Below are 11,219 nucleotides of genomic sequence, written 5' to 3'. Positions count from 1 at the left end.
GGAGACCCAGGGGGGGGGGCCGCGGGCTGGGGCCGCACTGTCCCTGGGCTTGCCCGCGTGGAGGCGGCGGTGGAAGCTTCCCGATAGGGACACGGGGCAATGAGAAGACGAGTTCGGGGCAGAAGTGGGGGCACCGTCAGGTGGCGGGGCTGCGACCGGCCGGAGCGGAGGGGACACAGGAGGGCACACGGCGCCCGTGAGTCGGCTGAGCAGAGCTGCGGGCGCACAGGACGCATGTAGGGGAGAGAGAAAGCCTCGGGGGCCAGCCTCCTGGGGACAAGGATGGGACAGACAGGGGTCTCAGGGCGGGCGTGGCAAGGGAGACCCCGCGGCTCAGACGGGGGAGAACAGGGAGAGGGTGCAGGAAGACCCGGGGCGAAGAGAAGGAAGCTGGTGGCTGTCCCGGGCGGAGGCAGTGGCCCGGCTGGAGGCGCTTGTCCCAGACACGGAGGCGGACCGTCTCCCCGCCTTCCCAGCCACGCGCTCGGCCCGGCTCACTGGGATCTGACCACCGGGCTCACAAGGCATCACAACCAGGACTTTATCAGCCGGGTCTGTCTGTTTGTCTGTCTGTCTGTCTGTCTGTCTGTCTGTCTCCTCTAGGACTGGGAGAACCTGGTGGGGCCGGACTCCATCACTCGAGGCTGCATCCGCCCACCTAACGCACCCACTGAACAACGTGAGTGCCTGACCCCCCTCCGCTGATACAACAGTGAGTCGAGGTTTCCATTCGTGGCCGTGTCCCCAGTGCCGGCAGCACAAAACACGTCGGCTGTAACCTGGGCCTTTGCTCTTGGTGAGGACGGAGACCCGGCGAGACAGTGGGGGGAGGGCAGGGGCCTGGGAACGACGGCCGGAGGTGGGCGGCCCAGGGGGACAGCGCCGGCGAGCAGGACGGGCAGGGGGGGCGTCCGGGGAGGAGGGGCACGAAGAGACGGCGTGCCAGGCCGCCGGGGCAGCGGTGGTGAGGACCGAGCTGTCTGCCTGGAAGCAGAGCTTGGGCTGACAGAGAGGCCGGGTGTTTACCAGCCGGCGGGACTGGGGGGGGAGAGAGGGGCGGGAGCGACCCGGCGGTGCCGCACGTGCACGCGGGAGGCGATGCTCCGACCCCCGCCTCACAGCTGTGCTAGGCGATGAGGTCACGTCTGCAGAGCGCGGTCGACGGCCTGGAGAGCGACACGGTGGACGGCTGTCCCGTCCGCATCTCCCTGGGGCTCCGGGCCCCCATCCACAAAACGTGCCGGCGGGGGCACAGCCCAACCACAGCCCTTCAGCCACACCCGCGGGCGGCCTGCTGGGTCCCACCTCCTTCACCACCTGCCCATCGACCTCGTCCAGGTGCGTGCGTTCTCAGACTCTCCCTGTTTGCCGGGCGCTCACCACTCCTAGATTTATAGGTTCCTTGGGCCTCGAGTCTAGGAGCTGAACCAAGACAAATCAGCGGGAGACCAGAAATAATGACTGTTCACAGCGATGCTTCAAGGCGTAAAACCCAACCACCACTAGTGAGACAACTTGTTTATCAAAAACCATCAAATAATCCAGGTCCGTTGTGTCTTGCCCTTGTCTGTTCCTCACCCTCACTTAGCAAACAAGTAGTTTTCTGCATCGGCTCTGGAAGATGCTCCCTGCCGTGCGCGCAGCCGGATCCACCGTGGAAGGGGATCCAGGCTCATCCTGAGTCCGCCAGGAATACGCACCCGTCTCTCATCCGCCTCGGACTGCGAAGGGGCCCACGCGGACGCCAGGCGGAGGGCACTAGGCCCAGCCCACGGCACCACCTGCCTGACACTCTAGGAGACCCCCTTTCTCAGACGTCCCGCCGCAGCTGGGAGCGTCCCCGCAGGAAGCGGCTCTGAACCTGCCTGGGGACGGGTGCAGACAGAGGCAGGGGGCTGGCAGCTGCCTGCGGTGTCCCCAGACGCTGTCCAGGTGCTGGGCTTGGCCGCCTGGTGGGAGAAGGCCTGGGCCCCTGCCCCAAAGGGCAGATGCCCCTCCTGGCACGGTCAGGGGTAACAGTGGAGCCAAGGGACCATTACACACACCCTTTCTTTTTCTTTTTCCTTTTTCGGTTTCAGGAGTAGAATTTAGTGATTCATCCCTTCCGTGCCATACAACACCTAGTGCACCCGCCAGCAAGCGCCCTCCTCCATGCCCATCACCCGCATCTAGCCCCTCCCCCCACCTCCCCTCCCCCAACCCTCACTTTGTTCTCTACAGTGAAGAGTCTCTTATGGTTTGCCTCCCTCTCTGTTTTTATTTTATTTTTCCTTCCCTTCCCTATGTTCATCTGCTGCATTTCTTAAATTCCACATGAGTGAAATCATATGGTATTTTTCCTTCTCTGCCTTATTTTGCTTAGCATCATACACTCCAGCTCCATCTACATTGCTGCAAATGGCAAGATTTTATTTTTTCATGGCTGAGTAATATTCTCTTCACACACACCATATTTTCTTTATCCATTCATCAGCTGATGGACATCTGGGCTCTTTCCATACTTTGGCTCTTGTTGATAGCGCTGCTGTAAACATTGGGGTGCATGTGCCCCTTTGAATCAGTAGGTTTGTGTTCTCTGGGTAAATGCCTAGTGGTGCAGTTGCTGGGTCAGAGGGTAGTTCTGTCTTTACCTTTCTGAGGAGCCTCCACACTGTTTTCCAGAGTGGCTGCACCAGTCTCCATTCCCACCAACGGTACACACCATGTTTCTTATGCACCCAAGGATGCCCAGATTCTGCCCCAGGGCATGGGCACTCTTCCTGGACGGTGTGTGCTCAGACTCGGCCTCTGCACCCGGCACAGGCTGGTGCACGCCAGGCCTCCTCGGCCCTTCCTCTGGCGGCACATGCCCGTGTCCTATTGACCTCTGAACTGTCTCTTCCTCTTGTGTGTCCCCGCGCCCCTCCTGCACCCCACCCCCGTGCTCCTCTGTACCTTGTGCTCCTACCAATCTGTCCCAGGACACTGAGAGTCCCCCCCCAGACTAGGAGCCGGCCCGATGAGCACAGGGGCAGTGTCTTACTAATCCTCATTATCTCAGTACCTTCAGTAAGAACTACGCAATCAAACCAAAGAGGCATATGACATCCACAACAGAGAAAAGGAAAACAAAGTAAAAACAGAGAGAGAAAGAAATGAGCTAATAAGGCCAAAGTTAAAGCGATGAGGCAGGCCTGGGGCCCAGGGGGCGACAAGGCCCACCCGCACATGGACCGCCTCCTTCACATGAACGGTGACAACAGAGGTACCATCTTCCAACCACCACCACGACCTGACGGACAGTGTCACTGTGCTCACGTAGCTGTTTTTCAGTGAATACCTTCCAGGGAAGTGCTCCTGGGGAGCCTCCCCCCTCCCCCAGGCAGATCTGGGAGGAACCTGGGCAAGGTGAGCCCCTCGGCCAGTGGGCGCCCTGGCCCTCCCGCCCTTCTTCCTTGGAGGACATGGCTTCTACGGAGGGGACGGGACAGGCCCCGGGCAGGCAAAGGCACCCCCGGGGGTAGCTGCCCCTGGCCGGAGTGAAGAGGGGCCCACAGGGCATCCAGGCCTCAGCATCAACCTCCAGACCCCAACCGTGTCCAGGGCTCACGGCCCCTGGCACCCCACTCCCTGTGTTTTTCATCTCAACTCCCCATTTCACAAAACTGCTCATCAATTTCCAATGGACTAATTAAGAAATAAAACTACTGATCAGCCTGTTATCAAATTCATAATGAAAATTACCAAGAAAAAACACACACGCCGAAGACGTAACTAACAACAGCTAAAAGTATCTACCACCGGGATGTGGTGACTGTTGAAGGGAGGGGGACTTTCTACCCGAAATTCAAACCTGGGAGGTTCAGAGATGCGGATGTGGCAGAAACGGTGACCCTCACGCTCACGGCCTGGAAGAGAACGTGAGTCGGAGCTGATCACGAATCCAGTCTTCACTGTAAAATTTAAATGGAAAATCCTGGATTTTGCTGAAAATAAAAGTAAAAATGGAAACTGTAATTGTTTAATTTCTAACTAAATGCAACTCGGGAGCTGACAAGTGACGGCCTCTGTCACGCGGCACCCGTGCAGCCTTGAGCCAACGATTTGCCTGCTCTGAGCGTTTGTTTCTTTACCTCTGAAACACGGCTAAGAGGGCCGCGCCGACTGAAGGAGATAACGACATGCTTCAAAACGGAACCATTTAAGGGTTGTTTCTTACAGTTCGCAGAGGTGTTTTACATTTCTCTGGTGAAAAATGTAAGATTATACTTGTGGATTTTACACAGATTCAATATTTAATATTTCCAATGCTTTATACTTTGTTCTTCTTACCGTAATTATAAAGAGAAAGAGAACGAATTCTTTTTGGAGTTCTATTCAAGTCTCAACGGACCCTTCCGATCTCCCAGTTGGCCTTGGGCCGCCCCACAATGGAACCCCATTCTGCGGGCGCTAGGATGTGAACGAGGTGGGGCGGCCCTGCCCTGAAGCAGGCACGTGGCCCCCGCTTAAAGGGAAGGACAGTCGGGCGTCTGTTCCAGTGTCTGACACTAGAAAGAGACGGGTAAGTGATGGGATGACCGAATGGGACTCTGACCTGAGATCGATTAAAGAGGGAAGAGCTGCAAGCAGGGAGATGGACAGGAGACTGGGGGTTCCTGGGCAGGCTGCCCCCCCACCCCCCCGGCCCCGGGTGGGAAGACGGAGATAAAGCACAAACAAGGGCTATACCCAAACACAGGCTGAGGGGAATCTAAAGAGTGAACATCAACCTATTTCCCCAGGTTTGACTCTATTACCTCCCTTGCATACCCGGGCCCTTCTCCAGGAGCCTCTTCTGGAGAAATTCACCAAACCTTAAAGCTGTCCCACTGGGTGTCCTTGAATTGCTCACCACTTACTAATTACTCTAAAACTGGGCGGCACGCGCATTAACAAGACTTGGATGACTTTATGTCACCCAGCAGTGTGCACCGAGGAAACCCTCCAAACAACTCAATTCTCCTAAGCACTTTAGAAAGCTTCCGCCAGGGGGCGCCTGGGTGGCTTAGTCGGTTAAGCGTTCGACTCTCGCTTAGGTCATGATCTCGCGGTTCGTGGGTTCGAGCCCCGCGTCGGGCTCTGTGCTGACTGCCAGCTCGGAGCCTGGAGCCTGTTTCAGAGTCTGTGACTCCCTCGCTCTCTGACCCTCCCCTGCTCACGCTGTCTCTCTCTCTCTCTCTCTCCTAGAAATAAAAAAAAAAAAAAAAGAAAGAAAGAAAGCTTCCGACAGGACTGCGGAACGTCTCCCACGAAAGCTGTGCTTCGCCGGCAGGGGCTGTCTCCATGTCTCCCACGGACAGCCGTCCCTGCTGGGACTGAAGCCGCCACACGACGTGCCAGGCGTGCACGATGCCTCCGGGGCCCAACAGGCTCCTCGCACCTGCCGCAGACTCCACGTGCGCGAACTGCCCTGCCCCGCCCCACTTCCCGTTTAGTAACCCGCAACGCGCCTTCCCACCCTCACGTCCCACACGTGCGGTCTAGAGGCACCCACACCCGGGCGCTGGAGAACCCCAGGTGCTCTGAAGGCAAGGCCATTCCACCTTAGGTGTCTCTCTAAAAAGGGTTCTCCTCTTACATTTGATCCACAAACTGCTGAGAATGGAAAACTGGTTCTAGCCGCGAGAAAAATCTGGAAAACGGGAATTTCCCATATCTTGTTGGATAGGAAGCAGACTGCGGTGAGGCAGTTTAACAAGTGGGCAAGCAGGTGAGGTGGGGGCATGGAGCCCAATGCTCCCCCACCACCCTGGCGGAATCTGGGGCGGCTCCACACCCCAATCCAGGGCCTGTGCTGGGACCGGCCAAGGCCTCCACTGCAGGTGAACTACCACCTAACGTCCCCCCACCTAGTCCAGACGCGCCCCTCAGTCAGCCTCCCCCGCCTTTCCCCCCAGCAGCCCTGCCCAGCGACCAGCTCCCTGGCCCAGACACGTGGGCTCTGGGACTGGGGAAGAGGCCGTGGTCTGGCCAGGAAGGGGCCGCACCTGCCTCGGCTCTCCTGACCAGTCACCCTCAGATGGGTGCATTTTCTGTCCCACTCACAGGTCCTCCCGGGAAGGGCTGGTGCAAACAGCGTCATGATCCTACAATTTCTGACTCATAGCTCAGAGGAAGACAAAAGTTGCGTTCACACACTATACGGCTCAATTATTTTACGGGCATCAACGCAAGATGGAGAGTAATTGAAATTCAGTGAAAAGTCATTATGTATGAAGGCAGGAATTTCCTACGGAGGTCCTTCCCCCACCCCCTTCCTGGTAAGGAAGCATTTTTCAAATGTTAGTAAAGCCATATCCCCAGTGTTTCAACATTCCAACTATGAGTTTTGGCTGAAAAGCTAGAAATGTAGAACTCTGGCCTTGTTGGGTCTACGTGGGCCTGTGTCTCAGTCCTTCCCATACCCACTAGCAATTCAAGTTCAAAGCTACAATGGAGGAAAAGTGTCTCTGGCCATCACTCACTGAAGACCCCACCTCTGGCGGAGACTCGGTGGCTGCCTGAGCACTGCTGTCCTGGGACTCCAACACCTCCCCCTCCCCCAAATCAACGGGCATTTCCTCAGCTGGTCAAGGAAAAACACAACAGCGCAGCCAGCTTTGACATTGGGCGGTATTCCTCTCCTCCACCTTAAAAAGGAATCTGATCCAGAAGACTCCATTTCCTGAAGAGAACATCGAGGAGGAAAATCCAGAAATACAGTATTTCTGAAGGGCGCCTGCCCCAATAGGAAAGGGGCCTGGGTGAGCAGGGAGGCTACAGGGCTCCCTGCAGCACCAGGGGTCATGGCCAGGGGGCGTCCCCAGGAGGCCCACATACCGTGGCAGGGTCTGCTGCTGCCTTTCGTTCCCTGAACCACATGCTTCCAAGAGTACTTCTGGAAACAAAGCGGAACACAGTGTTTCAGTGCATCCTGCTGCAGTCTGTCAAGCCTTAGTCAGGAACGCAGGCCTCGGGCAGAAGGGACGGGAATCGGAATGGGCAGCCAGCCCGGGCCCCAGCCTCCCCCCTCCCACGGTGCCTCGTGCCTCTTTCCCCAGGAGAAGGAGGCGCGCTCTCCACTGGCTTAGGAAGCCCCCCTGTGTGTGCGCTCCAGCGATAACAGGAAAATAAAGTGAAGAACAGAAGCAGCCTGAAAATTATAAGTGTGTATACCAGAAAAGAAGATGAATTATTACCGCACATTAGTGCAACGCATAGAAACTCTGGGCCCTGGCGGTGGCCTCTTAAAGGTGTGCTGGATGAAGCCACTGACTGCACCTATACCTCATTTACACGCCCCGTGCCTCGGCCTAGGACAGCCGCTTAGCGCTTTAGAGGAACAAAAAATTTCTTAAAGTAACTTGCAGGTGGGGAATGAAGAATAAATTGGGCCTAAAATTAAACAAACATGAAAAAGCTTCAACCTAGCCAATGATAAAGGAAACAGGAATAAAACAGCATTTTATAACTAGTGTTAGCACCAAAATTAAATCATTATAAAGATAAATGGGCTGGTGAAACGCTTCAAGAGTCACATAGTTTTGGTGGCAATATAAACCATAATACTCCTTTGAAGTGAATGTTAGTTAATAAGTATCAAAAGTTATAAAATTTGTTTGTACCCTTATATAAAAATTTTATTTCTTGAAATTTATTCTCGGACTGATTTTTTAAAAAGTAATTTCTACTACCAACGTGGGGTTTGAACTCACAACCTTGGGCTCAAGAGTCACATGCTCTACCGACTGAGCCAGCCAGGTGTCCATCTCAGGCTACTTTAAAAGAATTCTATTTTAAAAATCAATTTATATAAAGAGTTGTCAGAAGTAAGTATAATAAATCAACACCTCAAATCGAAGGGGTGGGATGGGAGTTAAAAGGAGCTTAAATATCCAATGACAGAATGATTCGGTTAATTATAATTAATGTATTCCCCAGAACATACTTAATACAGCCGTAAAAATACTTTCTATGGCCATGATTATTTTACTTGGTAAATATTTACTGAGCACCTACTGCTGTTCTCAATAGCAAATATGTAGCAGTGAACAAAACATGCAACTTTCAATAGTGTAAACAACATGGAAAAATGTTTATGTGAAAAATGTTATGTGGGCCGCCTGGGTGGCTCAGTTGGTTAAGCAATCAGCTCTTGATTTCGGCTCAGGTCATGATCTCACAGTTTGTGGGTTTGGGTCCCACAACTGCCGTCAAGCATGGAGTCTACTTCGGATTTTCTCTCTCCCTCTCTCAAAAATAAACATTAAAAAAAAAAAAAAGCTATGTCTCTTAACTATGTACAAATTCGTTATGTCAATGCAACAAGAGCTTAATTATAACATGAGGAAAAGGGGCACGTAGGTGGTTCAGTCGGTTAAGCGTGTGACTCTTGATTTCAACTCAGGTCATGATCTCACAGTTTACGAGTTCAAGCCTGTCAGTGCAGAGCATGCTTGGGATTTCCACCCCCCCCCGCCCCTCCCCTGCTCCTGGGTAAGCGCGCACACACACACACACACACACACACAGTCTTTCTCAAAAATAAACATTCAAAAAAAAAAAGTTATCAGGGCACCTGGGTGGCTTAGTCGGTTAAGCGTCCAACTTCAGCTCAGGTCATGATCTCACGGTTCATAGGTTCAAGCCTCATGTCGGGCTCTATGCTTACCCCTCAGAGCCTGGAGCCTGTTTTGGATTCTGTGTCTCCCTCTCTCTCTCTGCCCCTCCCCTGCTTAAACTCTGTCTCTCTCTCTTAAATATAAACATTAAAAAAAAATTTTTAATAAAAAAAAGAACATGAGAAAAAAGATTTTTTTTTTTAATTTTAATTTTTATTTATTTTCGAGAGAAAGAGTGTGAGCAGGGGAGGGGCAAAGAGAGAAGGAGACACAGAATCCGAAGCAGGATCCCGGCTCTGAACTGTCATGTCAGCACAGAGCCCAACACGGGGCTCGAACCCACAAACCAGTGAGATCATGACCTGAGCCGAAGTTGGACGCTTAACTGACTGAGCCACCAAGGCGCCCAGAGAAAAAAAGTTTTGACTTAATTTTATGTTCGAACACATTTTTGTTACAGATAGTAACACAGAATATTTACTTATGCATATGCTATACTTCACTAAAATACAACTGCCTGTGTTATCCAGCTACATCATTGTGGGCAGGTGACAAAAACTCTTCAGATCACAGTTGAGTCCAATGTAAGAGCAAGATTCCACAAGGTAATCCCTATAAGACACCACGATTTTGAGAGATATTTCCTCAAATGCTAAAGATTTTCAATTTTGCCGCTTCCGATCTAGGTGAAGAGAGGTGTAACACATTCCATGGACACTTAATACAGCAAAATTCCCTTTCGTTTTCACCCACACACGATTCCTGTGTCCAAAAATGAGCACCACCAGCCCCTCCATACCTGCAGCACAGGCTGGAGCTCCCATAGGAAGGCGGGGCCCACGGCCCCGCCCCCCAACCCCCCATCCCCGTTGGCCCGGGATTTGCTCTGGGCCTGAACCGCGGGGGATCCGGTGCCAGGTCTGTGCCCCGCCTGTCCTTTAAGAGGCCGGGCTGCCTCTGTCCTTCCTCCGTGGCTCTCCGTGCAGCTGCAGGAGACCTGGGTGGGTCCAGCCTGTCCTGCGCACTTCTGGCCTGTGGGTGGCGCCCTTTTGGACGCTCAAACCTGAGGCGAGCCTCAGGTGGAAGGAGCCACACGGAACCCCATAGAAACCCCAGGAAGCAGAGGACCTGTCCGCCAGAGGTCAGCCACGCCAGAGGGTCATCATGAACAGTAAATCACTGTTTTACAGGCACTAAAAGTATCCCGATGGTTTGTTACACAACAATAAAAAATTGGGACTGACGCTTTTTCTGCAGTGTATAATCTGAAAAAGTATGTTCACCTATTTATTTTATCTTAAACTTTGAATGGTTTGGTGGGCTAAATTTTTCCCTGAAAAGTTAAATTTGCAGAAATATAAGATTATTATTATTAACAGGGATTTAACAAAATGCCAAGAAGTAAAATTTCATCAGAAAATGAGATGATCTCAATACTGACTGCTGACATGCTTAATGAAGTTTGAGAGCTTCAATACACATTTTTATTTTAGTTTATCCCATGAGGTCATTCCAGTTCTCGAGTGTGACCCCAATAATAAAATACTTAATCTTGCATTTGGTTATCGTAATTTGGCTGCATATTCAGCAGTAAGTCCTGTCTTTTTACATGGACTTACAACTCTGCAGGCCCTCAAATAAATTATTTGGCTGGGTGACTCTCTGACTACAAATTAAATGTCTCTGTTCTCTCAAAGGTACTAAATTCCTGGGTCTGACTTGTGATAACTTGGGTCCAATCTGTTTTTGGGAAAAAATATACTTTTTTTTTTTTTTTTGGTAATGGAAGTAATAAGAAAATAAATATACCATACAAAAACACTCTCAAGTGCTTCCAGAGGCGAGCTGCATGGTTGTCTGTTGAGCGTCCGACTCTTGATTTTGGCTCCGGTCATCCACGGTCATGGGATGGAGCCCTGCATCGGGCTCTGCACTGAAAGCTCAAAGCCTGTGTGGGATTCTCTCCCCCCCTCTCCCTCAGCCACTCGTGCTCGTGCTCTCTCTCAATAAATAAACATTAAGAAAATTAAAGTGCTTCCGGAAAGAACGGGTCAATGATTAAGTAAGCTCTAGGCCCCACGTGGGGCTTGAATTCACAACCCCGGGATCAAGATCGCGTGCTCTCCCGGCGGACGCGGCCGGGGGCCCCGGGCGAGCGTGGCAGCCCCTGCTACGGGGGAACGCTGGGTCCCGGCCATCCGTGTGCACAGGCACGAACGTGTGTGCACACAGCCCGCCGCCCGGCCTTCCCGGCCGCGGCCTGCCCTGCGGGTGGCCCTGAGCTCTGGCAGGAAGCCCTTGGGCCCGGCGGCCATGGAACAATCCAGCAGCACCCTGATCCGAGGAGTGAGAGCCAAAGCCCAAGAGACCTTGCACAAGGGCCCCCCACGGCAGAATCCGCTCCGGCCCCTCCCGGAGCGCCTCCCCCGCCCACCAGGGCGCCCCTGTTTGTAAGGGGGACAGCAGGCACTCTACCACGGGGCTGGTGCCACAGAAGCCCAGGGCGCATCACGAGGCCCCGCAAACCTCGCTGCCCCCGGGAACGGCGGAGGAAGTGCGGGCGACCACTTCCGGGGCAGAGCCGGACGCGGGGCTCCG

The 11,219-nt window shown here is 53.2% G+C and overlaps 1 protein-coding gene across 1 annotated transcript in view; it reads right to left on the bottom strand.

Moving 5' to 3' along the window:
* The window catches only part of LATS2 (large tumor suppressor kinase 2), a 55,472-nt gene that overhangs the window by 12,665 nt on the left and 31,588 nt on the right, over positions 1-11,219 (bottom strand).

This window comes from Crocuta crocuta, unplaced genomic scaffold (assembly GCF_008692635.1).
Source record: "Crocuta crocuta isolate KB4526 unplaced genomic scaffold, BGI_CrCroc_1.0 scaffold258, whole genome shotgun sequence".
In the NCBI taxonomy this organism is placed as follows: domain Eukaryota; kingdom Metazoa; phylum Chordata; class Mammalia; order Carnivora; family Hyaenidae; genus Crocuta; species Crocuta crocuta.
This window is presented reverse-complemented; position numbering and strand designations above follow the sequence as displayed.